This window comes from Artibeus jamaicensis, unplaced genomic scaffold (genome assembly GCF_021234435.1).
Source record: "Artibeus jamaicensis isolate MK-2021 breed Jamaican fruit bat unplaced genomic scaffold, CSHL_Jam_final scaffold_1283, whole genome shotgun sequence".
NCBI classification, from domain to species: Eukaryota; Metazoa; Chordata; class Mammalia; order Chiroptera; family Phyllostomidae; genus Artibeus; species Artibeus jamaicensis.
In genome coordinates, this window is record NW_026522028.1 from 11223431 (window position 1) to 11246038 (window position 22608).

Sequence of the window (22608 nt, forward strand, 5' to 3'; positions counted from 1 at the left end):
CCACCCAGGAAAATATATACACATTTTCATATATACAGATATACATTTCATATTTCATATATACATTTTCATATATACAGGTGTATCCAGAAGGTATCCAGCCACATAATATGAAAATTAGAGAAGTTTATTGAAGAACACAGAAGAAACATTGTACACATGACAATGACGCCTCAGTCCCCTTCAAAGTAGCACCTTGGGACCTCACACACTTCTCCCAATCACCATCGCCTGCCTGGTCATATGTTTCTGAATCTCATCAATGGTCTGAAATTGAAATCTCTTCCCTTTCAAAGGTGATTTTAGTTTTAGGAAAAGCCAGAAGTCGCAGGGTGCCAAATCTGGGCCATAGTGGGGCTAAGTCTCCTGGGTGATTTGATGTTTTGCTGAAAAACTCTAGCCACATGTGATGCATGAGCAAGCACGCTGTGATGAAGCTGCCAATCACCAGCTGCCCATAGCTGCAGCCTTCTGAGTCATCCAGATAGTTTCCAAGGAGGAATGTTCAAGCTTCATGCAAAACCGATGCAGATTCATTGCTCTGCTTACTCATTTTGAATGCAAAGGTCGCGCAGTACGCACACTCACTGAATGGCATCTACTGACCCCATTGACTAGTACAGTGAAGTCATCATTGTTCACACATGCGCATTCCAGTCCGCTCTCCTTGGCTGCCAGGTTACATCGATGTGGTGCAAACCATTCTTGTGATATTAACAATGGCTGGGCTGTTTCCAGACAGACCTGGTATGTATCAAGGTTTTTCAACATGAACACTATTGACACTTTAGGTTGGCTAACTCTTTGTCATGAGGGGCTGTTCCTGGCCTCTACCTACTAGATGCCAGCAACATGCATGTGTATGTGTATACAGGTGAGTGCATAGGCATACATGCTCTCCAGTTGTAACAACCAAAATTGTCTTCAGATATTGCCACATGTTTCATGGGGCTGGGGGCAGGGTGGGTAGTGTTACGCTGATGACTCAACATTTTCTCTCCAGGCCCATACCCAATTCTGTCCCATAAGCACGCATTCTAACCTCCATCCATCACCTCCAGAACCACAACCAGCTCCAAACATGGCAAATGGCCCCTCCAAGAGCCTTCATCTAAAACAAAGGAATGACTTCCATTCTGATCCAATGAACTAACAAGTCTCACTATGGCTTTCCAGTGTGACACCCCTGTCAATGGGCTGTCTGTCCCTCCTCCTGGCCCTCACCTACCACCTGTCTCTAGCATCACTGCCTCCCGAGACATTCTTATCACTTTCCTGGTGTCCTTTCTAAAATGTACTCTTTGAAATGAAATTCAGCCCCGTAGCTTGACCCAAAATCTAGTTGAGGCCCACCTCATCTTGTAATGCTTCCCACATGCATTCTTCAAGCCAGCCTTCCTGAAATATTTTGAGTTCGTTGAACAAGCCATGCTCTATTATCACTTCTGTAGTTTTCACATGCTGTTTCCCCACAGTACTTAGAAGTGTGGGTTCAGAAGTTAGGCTGTGCCATGGTTTGATGTGGATCCCGGCTTCTGGGGTTCACGGCGTTGTGGATGAGATATAAGACAAATTCACACAGACTACTGAGTCCTGTGGAGGAAAAGGGATGGCGCGGCTTCTCTCTCAAGGGGAGAGCAAGCCTTGGAGCACCTGGGCCACTCTCTCAAGAGGAGAGCGCACTGACCCTTATCTTGACAGGTTTTTATTGGATTCAATTCACACAGGAATACAGGGTGTATGCGTAAAGCTCATCAGTCATTGTCGGGCAGAAATAATTAAACAATAGATGACATTCAAAGAACTTTGAGGGCTTATTCTGAGTCAGGGTCAGATAGTTAAAGGGCCATAAAACTTTGGGGAACAAACTCACTTCCTGCTTGGATACTTATCATTTCAACTGAGGGTATTAGCAAAGTACATTTTATAGGATTTTATGCATTCTTTCTTAGGCCTGATCACCCTAGGGAACCTGCCCTTTCCAGCACAGAGTTGCACCCACCTCCAGCATTGTTTCAGGGTTAAGGCATGGTTTCAGGCTTAAATCAGGCTGGGAAAGTAAGGCAGCCAAGAGATTAGGAGACTTCTGATAGAAGGAGGACTCAGGCTATGTCAAAGCTGAGGGGTGAGGGTCCATTACCTCTTTTTCTATAGCCCCCAAGTCCTTCCATGAGGGCCCCTTCATGACTGTGCCTGTCTTAGGTTGTCCCTCCATTGAGGAATCTTACCCGTCACTGGCTAGCCAGTCATCTGCCCGGGGCCCAGAAGGGTGAAGAGAAGGGGGGCAGACATGGTGCCCCTACAAGGAAGATAAGCTTTGTCTCCTAAGTGGCTGCTGGTCCCAAGATCCTTTACTCAGCCTTAGCCATGGGGGATTACAGCTTCTGAAACCAGGCAGGGCAGTTCTCAACAATGGTTAATTTTATCTGTGAACTTGGCTAGGCAATAATACCCACATATGTGGTCAAACACTACTCTACATGTTGCTGTGTAGGTACTTTTTTAAAACACAAGATTGCCATTTAAATCAGTACACTTTGAGCAAAAAAATTACCAACCATAATGTGGGTGGGCCTCATCCAATCAGTTGAAGGCCATAAGAGAAAAAGACTGAGGTCCCCCGAGGCAGAGGGAATTCTGCTGCAGACTGCCTTCAGGCTTGAACTGAAACATCAACTCCTGTCCCAAATGGGTCTCCAGACTGTGGCCTGCCCAGCAGATTTCTGATTTGTCAGTACCCACAATCACATGAGCCCATTCTGTAAAATCTGTCTCCCCCCACAGCTTACACACTCACTCACTCTCTCTCTCTTTCTCTCTCTCTCTCTCTCTCTCTCTCTCTCTCACACACACACACACACACACACACACCCTATTGGTTCTGTTTCTATGGAGATCCCCAACTACTACAGGCTGCCTGAGTTCAAAGTCTAAGGGTACTGCTTATACACTTCACGACCTTGGGCACACGATACAATCACTAAGCCTCCGATTCCTTGACTATAAAGTGGAGATAACAGCTGCAGCTTCCTTACAATAGGGCTACTATGAGCAGTAAATGCAACCACATATGTAAATAGTTCTGTACAGTCTCTGGTACCTAAGTGCTCAGTAAATGTTAGGTATTATCACCTAACATCTACTTATTTCACAAGCAACTTCACATTGTCAAAAACAGCCTCTGTGGCCTCCCTGACCCAATGATATTAAAAAGTGTGTTAGTCCAATGTAGTCCCCAAAGGCCTCTGTGTCTACCGCAGCACACCACTCTATTATAAAAGGTAAGATTAAGAGACTACAAGCAAATGGTAGCAGAGATCATGCCTCAGCCATTAAACCTAACACATAATAGTAGTTAACAGCCTGACACATAATAGTAATTCAATAAATGTTTATTTCTTAGGTGTTAGTGAAAGGAGGCAAACCCGAAGTGGTACAAGCTTGAGAAGAGCAAAGCCGTGGACTGATAAGTGCATCTCCACGACATCAGGACCCTAAAGCGGGTTGCAGAAAGCGGCAATTAAACCCACACACTGTACGCATTTAAATGCTAGCTCTTTCCATGCAAGAAATGGAGTGAATCAGTTTTAATCCCACCTTCAAACACAACCCAAGTTAAACAAATATTCACTCAAGAGAAATGAATTTCAACCCCAACGATAAAGGCCCGTTAATTATAAACTTGACTAAAAGTGTACCTCTCCCATACAACTCTTGTTTCCAGATAAACTGATTTTGTTTTAAATCCTGAATTTACAACCTAGACCTTCTGGTAGCTCATGTGTAAAGAATATAAAACACGCTGAATAAACAAAGCTTTTTGAAAGGTTTCTCCTCCCCAACAGACACATTTAATGCTATTTATGAGTCTCTCTCAATTACTGCCCCACAATTTGACAGGGCTCTAATTTTGATCTACAAAACTCAAAATACCATAATGTGTGGCTCTAAAACATGTAAAAGGAAAAGTGAACATCTTTGTCTTCTCATTTCTTGCTCTGAAATATTTACTCATCTTGTGGATTTTTCAGTATCCACGTTACATTTTTACTTCGAAAAAACTGTTTTCACCTTTAAAGAAACCTTCCTTGCACCACATTCTTATTCTCTCTTTTTTAATATTTTTAATTTTATTGATTATGCCATTACATTTGTTCTATTCCCCCCTCCGTTCCCCTCCACCCTGCACACCCCTCCCCCACCATCCTCCCTTTAGTTCATGAACACATGTCTCAAGTTCTTTAGATTCTGTATTTCCCCTACTATTCTTACCCTCCCCCTATCTATTTTCTATCTACTGTCTATGCTACTTATTTTCTCACCTCTCCTCATACATAACAGGCACAAACAGACCAAAACATGGCTCAAGAACAACTCAGAGCTCCAGAGCCAATAAATCTAAGTGATGAAGAAATAGCCAAACTTTCAGACGCACAGTTCTTATTCTCTATTCCTCCTCTACTCCAACCTCCAGTTTAGAAACTTGCGCCCTGTACATTTCACTTGAATTTGCGTGCACTATTGTCGTACTTGTGCTTAGGTCTGACATGGAACCCAGAGAGCTTCTAGAGCTGACTTCAAAGCACACTTGAGCCAAATCTACTCACCGACACAAAAGTTCAAGTATGAGCCTACACTCTGAAATATTAAATTCCCAGAAGAAAAAAGAAAAAAAACCCTAGGGCACCAAGATGAAAACTAGAGCAGGAGATACTAGCCTAAGGTCAAGAAATCTGAAAATCCCTGCTACTCTAAGGAAAAATGTGAATGTGTGTCTGTAAGCATTTTTCTAGGATGAGGGTGCACATACTTCACCAAATTTGAAATTCTGATGTGTTCAAATATAAGTACCATTGCAGATGCTCCAATTAGCCATAAAAATAGCACTTTAGGAATTCTTAGAATTTACATAATGTCCACAAGACTCAAAACACCACTGCCCAAAGGCCTCTGCGCCTCTTGCTTTGGAGCTGGCTGTTTGGGGGGCCCCTACAGTATATTTTTCCCTCACAGAAAAACAGGCTTGGAGATTTGGTTCCCTGATTGACTCCCAGAATAATTCTTCTGGGGGGCTAATTAAGACACGGCCAAACTATGTCCGCACTTTGGTGAACATCAGCGCTGAGGCAAGTTTCACGCAACCTGATTAAAATTGACTCAAAGTGTCTTACTTCAGTAATCACTTAGACGGAATGAATTTTACATTAGTGGGATCAAGCATGCACCAGGCCTCAGTGGAAATGAAAAGGGCTTATAGTAATAGGATTTATAAATCCACCCATTAGGTTAATGGCTAAATGATTTACATGTAACATTCTCCCCCACTCCGCCTTCCTTCACCCTTTAACTCAGTAAAAACTATGCTTGGCATTTTCTACTGCAGTGCCATGCTCAAAGGAAATAGCCTTTCTATTTTGGGACATTCTAATTTCTAATAATGGCTTGGGTAGCTACCATTAACTCTTTCAAAGCACAAATAATTGACTAATAAAATTAAATAGTCTATAAGGCCTGAAAGTGCTTAATTGATCATAATTGTCTATTTGAGAAGAAGGCGTCAGGCTGGCTATGTTCAGATAATGAAGTTGGGCAATTCTGAAGCGCTGCAATCAAGATAATACAGCTAAAAAGGACATTAGCATTTTCTGGAATCTGCAACATTTTCTTTATAACTGAGGTCATGGGAAAATCTGACTAGAAAACTTTGAGCTCTCGGTCCCCACAAATGACAGATTTAACAGGGTGCCACTTGTCACTTCTAAGCACCTGGACTGAAGCTCGACCCTATAAGGGCACCTTGCCGGGGGCCTAAAGGACAACCTGAAGTTGCAGAATGATCGAGGTGTTTGCTCTCACGATCTGATGGAAGCAATTTTGATTTCTGGAAAGCTCCTTTTTAGGACTGGTGTGTGATAAGAAAGTCGTGGTACCCTTCATCATTACTCCCTGCTCTGAGCCAGGTACATGGAGAGGGAACTATTTAAGCCCAAGACCTCGGGGGCAACGCCCTCGCTCAGTGCCAGAGCTTAATACCAAATTCTGTTCTTTAATGACCATACGGTCTTCATGCCCTCCGGTAGCAACTCTATTTCTTACAAAATGGTGTCCCTTGCCCTCCCTTTTATTAGAAGTTCAGAAAAGAGGTTCTGTGAGCTAGCTATATATGATTAAAATAGAGGGTTTGAGCCCTGACTGGTGTGGCTCTGTCGCTTGGGCATCATCCCATGAAGCGAAAGGTCTCTGGTTTGATTCCCAATCGGGGCACATGCCCAGGTTGCAGGTTTGGTCCCCAGTTGAGGCATGTTCAAGATGCAACCAATCAATGTTTCTTTCTCACATCCATGTTTCTCTCCTTCTCTTCCTCCCTCTTTTCCCCTCTCTCTAAAAATAAATAAATGAATACAGACAGACAGACAGACATAAATATTTTTTTAAGAAAAAAATAGAGAGGGTTCCTAATTCAAAGAAAAATCTTCAGCTACATGGTGTCGTTTTAGGGAAATGCAATTGTGTTCACCTGCCCAGAGACACACGTGTTATAGACAATGTTCAGGCATGCCTCTAGAATGCCTCTTTATGTTTAAAGATCAATCAAATAACGTATTTCAATTTTATCAATCACTTTTTCTCCTGTCCCATCATCTTTTGGAAAGAATCCAGAGAAATTTCAAAAGGAACAGGTAAATGCCACATTGAGAAGAGTCATTTAGGATGCAGGTGTAGAATATGGAGAAGACAACATATCAATACATAAACTATGCAAGATGTGGCTACTGCTAAAAAAAAATCCCCTTTACTTTTGAATTTCTTTAGTCTTTTCATTGAGGCCCTCAAAAAGTTACTTGTTCATTCACACACTAACAAGCATTTTATTTTATTTTTTGTCCTCACCTGAAGACATGTTTTTTTCATTGTTTTCAGAAAGGGAGGAAGAGAGAGGGAGAGAGAGAAACATCAATGTGAGAAAAAAACATCCACTGGCCACTTCCCACATGCCCCTGGACCAGGGATGAAACCCACAACCCAGGCACACACCCTGACTGGGAATCGAACCCACATTGTTCTGGTTACAGGACGACCAACTGAGCCACACTGGCTAGGGCACGCACTAGCAAGTATTTACTGAACAGTTCTCACGTGCTAGGTGGAAGGGAGCACTAGCATGAATGACTCGGCCATAATCCCTTTCCTCTACAATGTGGGGTATCTAATGGAGAGGCAAATTTGCATTTAAAAAATATATACACACACAATAGAGTCCTCTGAGGTGGGAGAGGAAAGTTCATGGAAGCAAACTGCATGTAGGGGAAGGTGAGCTATAGGAAGTAATAGAAAAAGGGGAATGGGGGAAAAGTGGTGAAGATCCAAAGGACAGAGGGAAACTCTTAAAAAATAAGGTTTTTTTTTAAAAAAAAGTTTCTTTTGCAATGAGAAAAAAATGAAAAGTATGGCTGAGATCAGAATGCTCTGGAAAGTGGAGCGAGGGCAGAGAGGCCCAATGTGAAGGGCCGTAGAGACCACATGAAGGACTTTAAACTGAGGAGTGACGATCAGTTTGACAGTTAAAAGAGGTCTCTCAGGTTACAAAACATGTAGAGAATAGATGTGCCAGGGGCAGCATCCAGGAAGAAGTGATGAGGCTTGAACAGCATCAAAGTCATTGCGCCGGAGATAGACAATCATAGGTATTTAGGAAGTGGAATCTACGGAACTTGGTGCCTGGCTGAATTTTGGGGCACAAGGAAGATGAAACCCATGTCCCTGACTTAACAACTGGATAGGCAGACAGTGCTGTCACTCACTGAGACAGGGAATCCTGGAAGGGGAACAGGTTGGGGAGCAGAACCAGCTGGGCAGTTTTGGAATTGATGAGTACGTTATACCTGTGGACAACTAAATGAAGATCACGGGGAGGCAGCGGAAGCTAAGATACTCAATGGAGGGGCCGTGGAAGTTTTGGATACAGGAATTCCAATGGTCAGCAGAGATGTAATATATGACTAAAGCGAAGCCACGTCAGCACGCAGACAACAACAGAACCCATTGAAACAGATGGCACAGCTCACCAAGGGGCAGCGGGAGAATGGGAGACAAGGCAAGCTGGTGCCCAAACCATGGTCATGGTGCTTCTGGGGTGTCTGCACCCCTCATTCCTCCTCCAGCACCTTCCTTTCCCTTTCAGCTATCAGGTTTCCACTCTTTCTGTCACAATTGGCAGGTGTCATTACACACCAGTGACCACTGACAAATTTCATTGCAGGCTGCCACAGTCAGACAGCCAGGCACCACACACTGACCTTTAAGGAGAACGATCCCGACAGGTGGCTAGTGCCTGATACAAATAATTGTATTAAAGCCTCAGAACAAGGTCAAAAAGGAGGAGCACCTTGCCTTTTCGTGAGCAACCAAAACAGCTCCAGGCCGCAGCTCAACAAACAGCAAGCAAAACTTCTGCAGTGGCTCCCCTCCTAGAGGCAGTGATGGGCTCAACAGGAAGACTAAACATCAATCAAGTCACTTCACAAGTGAAGAGCCTCCTATAGCTCTGACCATCGTTTTCCTGCCTCCCTTCTGCATTTGGGAGGTGGGAGGGTATTCTTTTTTTATGTCAAGTTTGGTGCCATTGATAAGCAGTTGCAATGTATACTCATCCGATTGAAGAAAAGTTAATGAGAGAAGGGTTCCCCTCGGTTTCCAAAGAATATTCTTCACAGCCTTCCAAAGAAACTACCTAAGTCATAGGTGATTAAATGAATTGCCTTTGTTACTGATTTGCTTTGATAACATCAAATGTCTCACTGGTCTCATGGACCTTTACCCTCACAGCAAGCCACTGTTTTGACAGAACAGGCAGCTGTGGCTCAGGGGGTGGGAGGAGCCTACGCAACCTCCTGAAAGACGAAGGCCCCATCGGGGCTCAGAAATTCCACTGGGTGGTAAGAAGCCAGGAGACCTGCAACCTGCAGTAGGACCTCACGGGCTGAGCTTTCCTCCCTGACCTTTACATACACAAAAGATCTCTCTTTCCCCTATAGACGGCCTCCACTGCTCGCACTATCTCACACCTCGTGACGGCAAATGGCATGGCCGGGAGGAGCCACACACCACTGGCATGTCGGTACCCAGAGCAAGAATCCAAGCAGTAGATCAGATTCCTGTCAGCTGCAAACGAGCCCGCACTTCAGCTGCTTCTCATTCTTTATTTTTAAATGGCAGGATGGGCTCAAGGGCATGGTGGCCTGTCACACAAAAGACTAAAGATTAGCAAAGAAAAAAAAAAACAAAACCCTTCAGAGTACACAGATTCACACAAGACTGACAACTGAACAAGCACCACGGTATTTTACAAATCAGTTGAATGTGTTTCTCTTAGTAACATGATGAGGGAAGATTGATTAGGGAACAAAAAATGAATCAAACTAACTACAGATTAGTTCATAGTCAATAAGACTAACAAATAAACTCTCTTGCTACTGATCTGGAAAAAGCCTGATTTTCAGAACTCGGAACCTGGAGCACGAGAATATTGGGATGTGCTGCCAGTGACAAAGCTCCCCACTTGATCAGTCCCCAGACACAAAAGAGCAGTAAAATGAAATACCAATCAATAAAATGTAAAGAGTGCGGTTACGAAGAACTTACCTCTGCAGAACACAAAATGTGTTTGCTTTTTTCCCTACACCACCACCAGATCGTTCTCCACTCATTCTTAGAGGCTGAAGACCAACTTGGATTTTGATGTATAAACTGCTTTTGACAGTATCTCATTTTAACCAGATAAACACTTGAAAAACATGCAAGCTGAAGACACCCTTTTGAGAAACTAAGAGAACAGATGTGGAAGCCATTTGTTTAGATGAAGAGGAATTTTCGCTTTTATAGGAATACAATGATTCATGAAGAGGAAAAAAGTCTGTCATCAAGTTTACTTCAATAGATACTCTTGGGTTTGAGGCAGCTTTCTAAATATGGCCACTGCTTTTCTTCACATCCCATCTCTCCTGAAATATCTCAAACTACCACGAAACAAACATTACTTTTATTGTCTTTGTTCTTTTACATTTTCTGCTTAGTTAATATATTGTGCAGGAGAAAAAAAAACCACAACCCTGGTACGACAGCCTTACATACTTGCTTTTATTGCTTAGGAAGCTGGACAAAGTACCTTCTGCTTTAGTGATTTATCAAGACCAAGCCATCTTGAGAGTATTAAAACATTAAGGATACAAGAAACCCTGGCAGTAGGTTCAGAAATAACAGCTCTCCTTAACCCCAAAGGAGATGGAATAAAAGAATAGTGAGGCTTTTCCAAGAACTCCTAGCAAAGAGGAAAATCTCCTTTTTTGGTTTCTCTTTTTAATGGGGATGAAACGAAGAACTAAAACAGGAAAAGAAAATGGGTGGGGGCTTTGGGTTCCACCTGGGGAAGTGCTTAGAAATTCTCTCCTTCCGTCCTGCGCCCCATGCCCATCTGCTTCCATCGTCTCTTCCTCAGTGGCTCAGTCTACAGGACATTCTCTGGGTTAAGAGGCACAAGATCCGCTGGGATCAGGTATTTACCTTCCATGCTTCTCTACCCCCTCAACAAAAGAAGGCAAAATGGCCAATGTTCCTCAGTTTTTGTTTTATAAAAAATCCCCCCCCTCACAATTCCCTAACCCTTAAGAGTCTGCTATAATCCCTATATTAAGAATCACAAAGCCCTGGCTGGTGTAGCTCAGTGGATTGAGCACCGGACTGCAAAGCGAACGGTCGGCCAGTTCGATTCCCAGTCAGGGCACATGCCTGTGTTGCAGGCCAGGTCCCTGGCGATCCATGAGAGGCAATCACACATGGATGTTTCTCCCCCTCTCTTCCCCTCTCTTAAAATAAATAAAATCTTAAAAAAAAGAATCACAGAAAATAAATCATCTCTTTTCTGCAACATCCCCATCTGCTAATATTTTGCCACATTACTTGCTAGAGTTTATATTTCAAAAATGATGCTTTAACCTATCCCAAATATAACAACATAATTTTGAAGATGCTTTTTCCCACTGTGAGCTATGGCTCAGTCTCTGAACTCCCTTAATGGTCTACAAAATTCTATTTTCATGTATGTAGGCACTTTTCTGGGTAAAAAAACAAAAGCTTTCACCCAATTCTCAAAAGGGTCAAAAAGATTAGCCTTCCCCCAAAACTTGTAGTGATTTCTTAGTTAGGTCAAACCAGTTCTGTAACAGTATAGGGAGTTGCCCGATGTATTTTATACTCACGGCTGCTCTTGATTTATCCAAGAGATCACCAAAGAGGTGACTGCAACCGAAAGGTCACTGGTTCGATTCCCAGTCAGGACACATGCCTGGTTGCAGGCCAGGTCCTCAGCTGAATGCATGTGAGTGACAACCAACAGATGTATCCCTCTCACATCAATATTTCTCTCCCTCTCTTTCTCCCTTCGCTTCTCTCTAAAAATAAATAAAATCTTTTTAAAAAATCTACAAAATTAACCATCTTGTACCAATGCAGATGAGTCTTAATGATGGACATTTCAGATTTACTTGGTCCTTCCTCATATGGGACCACACACTTGATCAACCACATAACCTCTCTGCTCAAGTAAACAAAGAGTTCTGTGCTCTCTCATTACTTCCAGCCCCCATACCAGTATTTAAAAGTCCTCTTCTCTCCTTTATGTCCTAATTCTATACCCAACCCTCTTAAATACAACCAATGATTTAACGTCATATGTCACTCAGACGACCAAACATTTCATGGTCAAGGTTTCTTAACTATATCCTTTCCGATCTCACTCCACCACTTCCCTCTGCAATCTTCGGAGTGACTCTCCATGAAGGCCCAAATTCAACAAGCATTTACAATGGGCTCAGCACTGAGGTAAGTACAAAAGGAGTTTTACTGCTCTTAAGGAAGTTAAAAGACAAATGGGATCACTTCCAAAGGCACAGGACTCAAGAACTGTCTTACAGGAACATACCGTATTTTTCAGACTGTAAGACACACGCCCTCATTTGGGAGGAAAGCGGGGGTGCGCCTTATAGTCCAAATGTAACTTACCTAGCTCGCTGGGGAAGGCGGGGCGGTGGAGCGGGATCACAGGTTATTAAATATTTTACCACATTTTTTGCTTCAAAATTTTCCTATTGTCCTCCTCTAAAACCTAGATGCATCTTATGGTCATAAAAATACAGTAAAAACAGAGTGACTAAGCCAGTCATACCACGTCACACACCAACAGCCTGATCTACCGAAACCTGCTCTTTGGAGACTTGGCTGAGTCTTCAGATGAGTCCAAAAAAAAAAGGAGCATGGCTCCTGCTCTACGCAGGGACTAGTCCCATTAATGTTAAAAGGGAGAGAAGGCAGTGCTGATTAAAGAAGAATGGAACAAATGTTCTTGTCCTTACCTACTGCATTAAGAAGAAAAAGAAGCCACAGGGTACAAGAGTCTAGGTCAAGTACAAACATAAAGTCTGGAAATCTGGGATCCCAAGAGCCAAGATGTCTTTGGCAGCTTAGCTTCCTCATTTCTTTGTAGTTCAGAGTGTCATTCCTCTGATAATAAGAATCTCACCTCTTCCATTCCCAGCATCTTCCATCTTTCCCTTCCCAGTGGTGCCTTCTTTCTGGGTCTACAGTATCAACTTCTCCTAAATTAAGGGTTACTCATTCACTTGACAAACATGTATTGATAGTCTGCACTGCTCAAGTCGTGGTACCTAATTCTCAGAAGATGAATAAAATATAGTCCATGCCCTTGAGGAACTTGCGATGTGCACCCCAATTATTCTCAATGGTCTCATGTTCTTCTTTATCTTTTAGGGCTCAATCCCCGCCACCTCACGCTCAATGCATAAAACCTATGCTGCCTTTTAGCTTCATTCTCAGAACTTAAATTGTTCCTTCAAAGGTCAGTAGGACCTCTTCTTGCCAAAAGTAACAGCCACTGCTTAGATTAGATTCTTCCACAATCATCTAAGCACCACCCTAATGAAATGAAAAGGCACGTCAGAGTTTTCCCTTCATCATCACTATCCTCCGCCAGTTCCTAATGATAAAGCCCACACATGCCCACGACTCCAGGCGGTGTCAAATTTCCCATGGGGGGGGTGGGCAAAACTGCCCCCAGTTCAGAATTATTGACCTACATGGATACCCTACAGGGTATGACCTGTGCACATGCTGGAGAAATGACTAATGTGTCATAAAGCATACTGACTCCAGACATATGCCTGTCATCAAGATTATTGACAGCACAGAATTATGTCATCCAAGATGGATTTTTTCATGTTCAGGCAAATTTACAAAGTCTCCAAATATGCCAGACATCTTTCCTTTGCCCGTCCATTTCCATTGCCCACCCTGCTCCCTGGGAGGGAAGGCTGACTTAATGGGTTGCATTAAAAGAGCTTCCTTGTTCCCTAATTTACAGTTGAGTTTAGGCCATCAGAAACAGGGCACAGAACAAGATGGAAGTGAGGGCAGGTACTTATGACCCCAGCTTCCCCCCTGACTGGTCACATACAGGCTGGCTGGATCCACCTGTGATCAGAAGACCTTTTGCCCGCACGTCCCTCTTTCTAAGTTAGCTGTCTGCTCCTCCTCTCACTCCTTTTCGCCTAAGACTATGACAGCCCTCCTTTTACTCGCCTCTGAAGTTCGCACAGTTCTTTTGCAATTTTAATAGACCCTGCCCACATTTTGGTAAATAATCCCTCTATCAAATCTTCCTATTACTCCCATTAATAATCCCTGTTAATTCCTACTGGGGCCCTGACTGATACAGCAAATATATTTTCAAATGTATCTTAAATTTTAAAAACGAGCAATTTTACAGTGCCCCACTTGAAGCTCCATTCTCCTGAAAACAGACACACAAGAAGCATCGCATCTTGAAAATCTAGGCTTTTAAGATTGTGAAGAAGACATGCTATGAACTCCCTTTAAAGAGCAAAACTATGATATATCTCTTTTACTAGGGCACGCTAACTAAAAATGCTCAAATTTAGTTTTTCTTTAGCCTCGCCTCAGCCCAAAGAGAAAGAAAAAGAATTAGAACACTACTTCTGTCTTATGCAGTCTCAACAATTTTGGCAACCATTTCTGTTACAACTATAATATATGAACTTCTATTGTTAGTGTTCCCCATACATATTGTGGGAATATGTATTATCCTGTACATGAATGCTGAGGGCCAGGACTGTATGTTACATTTGGTTTCCTCGTGCTTATTCATGCCTTGCAATAGTCTGCAATAGTTCCTTTAAGAGAGAACACATTTGATAGCCTCTTCCACAAATGGTGTTGGGAGAACTGGACAGCTACATGCAAAAAAATGAAACGAGCACAGACTTACACCATACACCAAAATAAATTCAAGGTGGATAAAAGACTTAAATGTAAGTCATAACACCATTAAAGTCCTAGAGGAGAACATTGGCAAGAAAATCTCAGATATTTCACGCAGCAACTTCTTTACTGATATGTCCCCTAGAGCAAGGAATGTAAAGGAAAGAATAAACAAATGGGATCTCATCAAAATAAAAAGCTTCTGCATGGCTAAAGAAAACAGTATTAAATTAAAAAGACAACCAACTGTATGGGAAAACATATTTGCCAATGATACCTCAGACAAAGGTTTAATCTCCAAAATATACAAAGAACTTACACGACTCCACTCTAAGAAGACACCCAACCCAATTAAAAAATGGGAAAAGGACTTGAACAAACACTTCTCCAAGGAGGACATACAGAACATTCAGAGACACATGAAGAGATGCTCAATATCGTTAGCTATCAGAGAGATGCAAATTAAAACCACAATGAGATACCACTTTACACCAGTCAGGATGGCTATCATAAACAAAGCAACAAACAACAAATGTTGGAGGGGTTGTGGGGAAACGGGGTCCTTAGTTCACTGTTGGTGGGAGTGCAGACTGGTACAACCATTATGGAAAACAGTATGGATTTTTCTCAGAAAAATAAAAATCGACCTGCCTTTTGACCCAGCAATTCCACTGCTAGGATTATATCCTAAGAATCCTAAAACATCAATATCAAAGAACCTATGCACCACAATGTTCATAGCAGCACAATTTACAATAGCCAAGAGTTGGAAGCAACCTAGGTGCCCATCAGTAAATGAATGGATCCAAAAATTGTGGTACATATACACAATGGAATTCTATGCTGCAGAGAGAAAGAAGGAGCTACTACCCTTTGCAACAACATGGATGGAACTGGAAAGCATTATGCTGAGTGAAATAGGCCAGGTGCTGAAAGACAAATACCATATGATCTCACCTTTAACAGGAAGCTAAACAACAAAACAAACAAGTAAGCAGAAAAAAAAAAACCCAAAAAACAAAGACACTGAAATAGAGAACAAGGGGATAGTGACCAGAGGGGAGAAGGAAGGGAAGTTAAGGGGGAAAAAGGGGGAGGGATTTGGAGGAACAAATAGGAAGGACACAGGGACGAGAACTAAGGGGGGGGGGGGAGGAAATGGGAGGGGGGTGGGGAGCAAGGGGCAGGGGAGGCTGGGATGGGAAAAATAGACAAAAAACTGTACTTGAAAAATAACTAAATAAAATTTAAAAAAAAAAAGAGAACACATTTGATAAATATTTGTTGACAGTTGGGAATAGTATCAATAGAAACAGAACATAAGGAAGCATTAAAGCTAGCCCCCAGAGACAGGCTCGCTTACTTTAGTATTTTCTTATTTGCCTTGCTTTATCAAGAGATTTTTGCCTCCAGAAAAAAAATAATAAAAGCTTCATTGTAAGGTGAATGTGAAATTTTAGGAAAACAGCTGTATACCCATCAAGATTATTTTCCACAAGTAGCCAACATGAAATAGAATTTACAACAGAGACAGGAAGAAGAGTAGGTGGAGTTAGAATAGAAGGAAATGAGGAGGCGCAACAAGAATTAATTACTGGTAATTACACATGCTACAGCCTCTCTTCTTTCTCCACCCTCTATCTAATCAACAGTGCGAACAGATGTGGTCTGTGGTATTGGGGGGGGTGTTTAACAGCTGTTTGGAGAACATGCCATTAAAAAGCAGCCTTGTCCACAGAAAGCCAAGAATTTTACCGTTTGAAAGAAAAGAGGTAACGAATAATGGCCGTGGTCTTACTCTGAACTTCAGCTCATTCAGGCCGATAACTTTTTCTCCTGATTTCTGATGACCTATGGCAGTAGCTTTGATATTTTCTGTTGTAAGTGCCTCAATATTTGAATCTATTTCATGTATCTCACCCAAGTACCCCCGAAACCAGTACAAAGAGCCAATTACTCCTTATTGAGGAAGGAGTCAAAAAATATTAACTATGATATATATTGATGATGACAAGAAAAACTCTTCAAATTCCCACTATAGGGAATACCAAAGTAGGGGGAAATAATCCCAAATTTCTCAACTGCCGTTCTAGATGTTCTTCCATGGGATAAGAACTCTAAACAACATGGAAATCAGAACGTCCTCATTTTTTTACATCTTAAAAAGCACAGCACACTGTCACTGCACATAATCTTTCCTAAAAGATAAAAACACAAACTAAAGCCCACACACACATACATTTAAAATACAACACAACCACCCAGGGCTTAACAGGAAATGCAGTTGCTGACAAAACAGAAGTTTCAGCATCTTTCCAGTAAGAGGCTGTTTTTGCTTCCTCCCAAGTCTGATGTCTGCCAGCTAAGCAGGGCTGGGAGGGAGAGTCAGAGGCAGCCTCACCCCATCTGGGACATCCCCTGGGCCCAAAGAATGGAGACTGGTGGCACAGAGCTGACTTTAGGAACTGCCAGGTGACGGCTATCTATGATCTGAAACTCCTGTGCTGGAATAGCAGGAGAGCTTTTGGACCTCAGGACCAATTAGGCTCCAAAAAGCTGTAAGTCAGTCCATTTGTTCCCAAATCCAAAGTGAAATTCAATACATGACTGATTATGCCACTAATTGATAGTAAGCACATTGCTATCAAATGTGCTTATCAAACTTGACTGCTTGTGCTCAAACATCAACTGTGTCGGAAGCTTTGAAAGTTCTTGAGTACCTTTCATAGTTGCAAGTTCTCAGGTTATGGTGAGTATGTGCAGAAGCACATAGAATATTTGAGAGCACATGTATTCACGCACACTCGCAGGATACTACACTGATTTCCCGTATCTAATCTCATTAAATTGAGCTTGCAGATTCTCAAACTTACTTCTGTGTATATGGGGGGCATCTTCAAAAATTTCATTCAGTGTCAGTATGTGCAAATTGCACGAACTATGATTCAATCCTGTTGGGGATAATTAGAGAAAGATGGAGCTAGGGTTGGGGAAAGGAAAGAAAGGTAAAAGCTAATGGCAGAACAGGAAAAAAATTTTTAGAATGGAGCCATAGGAAAAATAAAAGGAGGTAAGTGCAAGCACACTTGGGACTCACAACTGGACAACGAAAATCACATCTAAGAGTCGGCCGTGAGTGGGATTAGATGGTGGGGAGCTCCGGGAAAATGGGCATCAACAGTTTCTGAGGCTGCAAATCAGAAAGGCAATGAACAGCTAGATGGAAAAACAGCTGTGGGGGAGGAGAGGAAATGCCTTAAAGCATGCTCATTACCTGCAACAAAGCAAAATTTCTACCAAACAAGGGATAGTACACAAAAACGAACAGTTAGTGTCCCTTAATTACTACATAAAACAGTGTAAATGAAAGGGTTGTTTGTATTATATTCAGAAGATTTATTTAACTGAATATAAATGCTGTTTATTCCTAAGAGCTTCCACAGATCCACTCTCAACTTTGGATCCCCTGTGACTAGTTTCCATGAAGTCTAAAGTCCTCAGACTTATAAGTCTATACCCATGACGGTTTGCAGGAACCTCTTCCTCCTGGCAAGTTAAGGACAATACCCTTCCTTTGCAATTCACCAGGATGAAGCTATTCTTTTTGGTGAGCCCTGCAAACCCACCTCTTAATCTCTAGAAATAATTTTATCTGCAAAAGAGTGTGTAAGAAAGTTTAAATTAATCCTTCATCCTGTATTATGTTGCTTTTCTGCATCAGCAAAGACGCATTACCATGCAAAATAATGAGGGTTTTTTTTGTGTGTCTGATAGAGAATATATTTGGGAGAGAAATGGGAGCTTCTGGCAAAAAATAAAGGCTTCATTACTTCAGCTTTAAATGTAAATTAGGCACTCAGCAGCATGCAAGTTAGGACAATTTTCCTTACACAAGATAAGATGAACTATATTTTATTCCTCAGTTCTTAACAAGAGTCACTTCCTTAGACATACCTAACCCTTAAACAAAGGCTGTTCTTTGTCATAGCTAGGGAAATGTTTTTATTACTGATGTTCTTTAAATATGTATGAATAAAAACCTCTCTTCTATACTCATGCTCATAACAAACTGCTACTTAGGCAAAAAAAATATGTATCTGAAATGAATACAGACATAAAAAGGGGAATATTTGCTTTCTATGTGAACATTACACATCACCCCAACTAGTGGAAAGGCCTTTAAAAAAACAGCTGTCTTTTGAGGTTCTGATACTGTCTGACTTTGCAAGAAAGTGATGGCTTTTGAAAGTGAAAAAGGCACTGAACGCACATCTGATCGCATAGAACCCACTAACATAACAACTACCAGTGTGTCATAGGGCTTTGTCCTTGTTTTTAAAAGGTAATCACGTCTTTCATATTCATACAATCATCTCCATCTGTCTGGAACTCAGTGTACCCAAATGTCTCTTGTTCTGTAAAATCCTTGAACAAGATCTATCCAATCCTGGCCTTGACTATGGCAGAGTGTTGGTCACCTTCTGCTAATAGGCCTCTTGGTTATATCAGGCCACTCAGGAGACCATTCTTATTCTGGCAAGGATCAATGAAATGTCAACCCCAGTTCATCTGAATGCAGCTTTAAACCTGAACTTCGCTAAATCACCCATGGCAAAAATATAGTTCTGGGATGTTAGTCTGGATTTTTTCCTTTAGTCCTGCACAGCTTAGATATGCAATTTTTCTTTAAAAAAAAAAAAGGGTAAATGGGGTATACTCGACATCTTACTGAATTAACTTGTAACACTTAAGATCCTAACACGTGATATGAAAATTTTAATATCAGCTTTACACTTGAGAGATTCTTCAACTGCCAAATGCTTTTAAGCTAAACTCTCTAATATTTAATCCAATGAGAGTACAATTGACCTAAATTTTTGCATCATGGAATCTCAGCTATGTGAATCATCTTAAGATTATTGTTAGTCAGTTACTTTTCTGTATATGACAGCCATGCATTTTCTAAGTAGTGCAGAATCACATTCCAATTCTTCTGTTGCACTTGAGCATACCCCCACAGAAAGGAGAAAACTGGACATTTTTATTATTACATGAGTTTCTACTTCAACGTCCACTGCTGTTTACCTATAAGATCTATTACTTAGTAAGTGCTAGGAAAATTAAAAGTTTAGCCCTGGCTGGTGTGGCTCAGTGGATTGAGCACCAACCTGTGAATCAAGGGGTCGCTGGTTCAATTCCCAGTCAGGGTATATGCCTGGGTTGCAGGCCAGGCCCCACTAGGGGATGCGCAAGAGGCAGCCACACATCAATGTTTCTCTCCCTCTCTTTCTGCCTCCGTTCCCCATTCTCTAAAAATAAATAAATAAATAAATAAAATCTTTTAAAAATAATTACATAAAAGTTTATTTTTTAAAAGCATACTTAAAAATGCACATTTTACATCATAGTGACAGGCTTCATAAGTGTATTCAGAAACATAAACCTTGCAGATAAATTCATAAACAATCGCAAAATTATTTGACAGCCTTCCCCCCAAAACTAAGTACAAGTTAGATTCTGTAGAACAGTGCTATCCAGTACTAATATAGCTAGTGGCTACCATGGCTACTGAGCACTTAAAATGTGGCTATTATGGCTAACTGAAATTTTTAATTTTATCTCAAATAATAAAAATTTAGATTTGAGTAGCCACCTGTGGCTAATGGCTCCTATACTATACAGTTCAGATCTAGAACACCGATACCTACAGAAGTAATGCGCATAAAGAACGCTGTTATGCACTCGCTTGTACAGCAAATGCACCAACATTGGAATGATACAGAGATTAACATGGCCCCTGTGGCAAAGATGACACGCAAATTCGTGAAGCGTGCCATATTTTTGATACAAAATAGTTGTGGGGATGTAAAGTACAGCGTAGGGAACACAGTTAATAATACAGCAATAACTATGTATGGTGCCAGGTTGATACCTGAATTACTGGAGAGATCACTTTGCAGACTATGTAACTGTCTACCCACTATGCTATATACCTCAAACATATAAAATAGCATTGAATGTGAACTGTAGTTGAAAAATAAAAATTTTTAAATTTATTTCATTGCTCTTCAAGTACAGTTTTCTGTCTTTTACTCCCATCCCAGCCCATCCCCCTAAGCCCTCCCCACCTCCCTCCCATTTGCACCCCACCTACTTTTTGTCCATGTTCCTGTAGAGCCTTCCCCTTTTTCCCCTGAAATTCCCTCCCCTCTCCCCTCTGGTCACTGTCGGTCTGTTCTCTATTTCAGTGTCTTTGGTTATTTTTTGCTTGTTTGTTTTATTTGTTTAGGTTCCTGTTAAAGGTGAAATCCTACGGTATTTGTCTTTCAATGCCTGGCTTACTTTGCTTAGCATAATGCTTTACAGTTCCATCCGTGCTGTTGCAAAGGGTAGGAGCTCCTTCTTTCTTTCTGCTGCATAGAATTCCATTGTGTAAAAGTAGAAAAATAAAATTACAAAAATAGCAAAAAAGGCTATTAATAATTGGAATATATTTTAAGAATGAATGGTATGAAGACAAAAAAAGGTAGCATGGCATTGTATTTTTATTGACTAAAAAAATCAATAGGCAGCTTTTAAAGGACAGTCCCACCCCAAAATGTCAGATACTGAGTCTCAGCTTTGCTTTTCATCTCCAACAATCAATTTGGTGTTAAGAATCCTTGTAAGTATAATCTAAAATTTCACAAAAGAACTAAATTTATCTGTAAAAGAAAGCACTGTGACAGTTCAAAGGGGACAAACACATTTCCCCATTTTTTCAGGCCAAAAACTTACAATAGGAGAAAGTGGCTAGCTAGAAAGCAGAAATGGTTACAAACATACATATACATTACACTTCTACCTGCGAAATTCAAATTAGATAATTTAGGTAAAAGGGCTCTGTGAAAACCATAAAGGCCTTACACACATATATCATGACTGCTGCTACCACTACTGCTATTGTTACAGTTCTTGCCTTCAAGAAAGCTGTAAATGGGCCCTGACTGGTGTAGCTCAGTGGATTGAGCGTGGACCTGTGAACCAAAGGATCGCGGTTTGATTCCCAGTCAGGGCACATGCCTGGGTTGCAGGCCAGTTCCCAGCAGGGGATGCACGAGAGGCAACCATACATTGATATTTCTTTCCCTCTCTCCTTCCCTTCCCCTCTAAAGATAAATAAATAAAATATTTTAAAAATGAAAAAAGAAAGAAAGTTGTAAAACGGGTGTTAACCAAGGCTCTGCTGGTTGCCCATAGGTTTTGGAGGATGTATAGACAGTAATGCCACTTTGTTCGGATTACGGAAGACACCAAATCTGATATGGACAAATGTGGCAGCCACTGGGTCTTAACAATGTTTTTTGTTTTTTAATAGTTAACTAGATGGTCCTTTAATCCCGATTATGGACAGCTGATATACAGACAATAATTGAGGGAGTGAATAACAGAAGAATCCAGTAAGTCACAGGTGGCAAACACAAGGCCCGAGGACCGAATCCGGCCCTCTGCTTTGTTTTATCCGGCCCAGCACCTTGTTTCTTCCCAGTGGCAGTGCTGAGCTCCTTGCCCCTGGTTTAAGGGGTAGTTAAATGTATACAGCCCTAAAGTTACATTCGGCCCTTTAAGGCAACCGCAAGACTGAGGTGGCCCTTGGTGAAAATGAGTTTGACACCTCTGTAGCAAATGAAATTGGCTCACAATTCCAAAGTTTGAGTCTCCATTATATCTCAAGTCATGCCATTCCTCCTTGAAGGCAACTACTTCTCCTGTTCCCTGGGTCTTTTCTAGGAAATTCTAGTGTATTCCTTAGTTTTAAAAAATCAAACCTGTTTGTTTGAATCCCAGGACTTTCTAGGTTTAAATTTTGATATTTGCTACATTTTCAAATAAATTTATTTTACCTCCATTAAGACAGATCAGCCTTTCCCATTAAAACAATTTATTTTAGCCCTGGCTGGCGTAACTCATTGGATTGAGCACAGACTGCAATCCAGAGGTTCCATTCCCAGTCAGGGCACATACCTGGGTTGTGGGCCAGGTCCCCAGTGGGACGGGGGGTGGGGGAGCACATGAGAGGCAAACACACATTGATGTTTCTATCCCTCTCTTTCTCCTTCCCGTCCCCTCTCTAAAGATAAATAAAATCTTTTTTTCAAAAATTGATTTTAAGAGAAGGGTCTGGCACCCATGTCATATGAAAGAAGTCTATAAATTTAAATATAATAAAACTAAATTATTGGCAGTATATGAAGACAATTATAAGGGATTCACACATCC

General features: G+C 41.5%; 1 protein-coding gene and 1 pseudogene across 3 annotated transcripts in view; one reads left to right on the forward strand and one right to left on the reverse strand.

Moving 5' to 3' along the window:
• The window catches only part of POLA1 (DNA polymerase alpha 1, catalytic subunit), a 303248-nt gene that overhangs the window by 190847 nt on the left and 89793 nt on the right, over positions 1–22608 (reverse strand). The gene's annotated exons all lie outside the window — the stretch shown is intronic.
• On the forward strand, positions 20092–20192 carry LOC119047520 (uncharacterized; annotated as a pseudogene).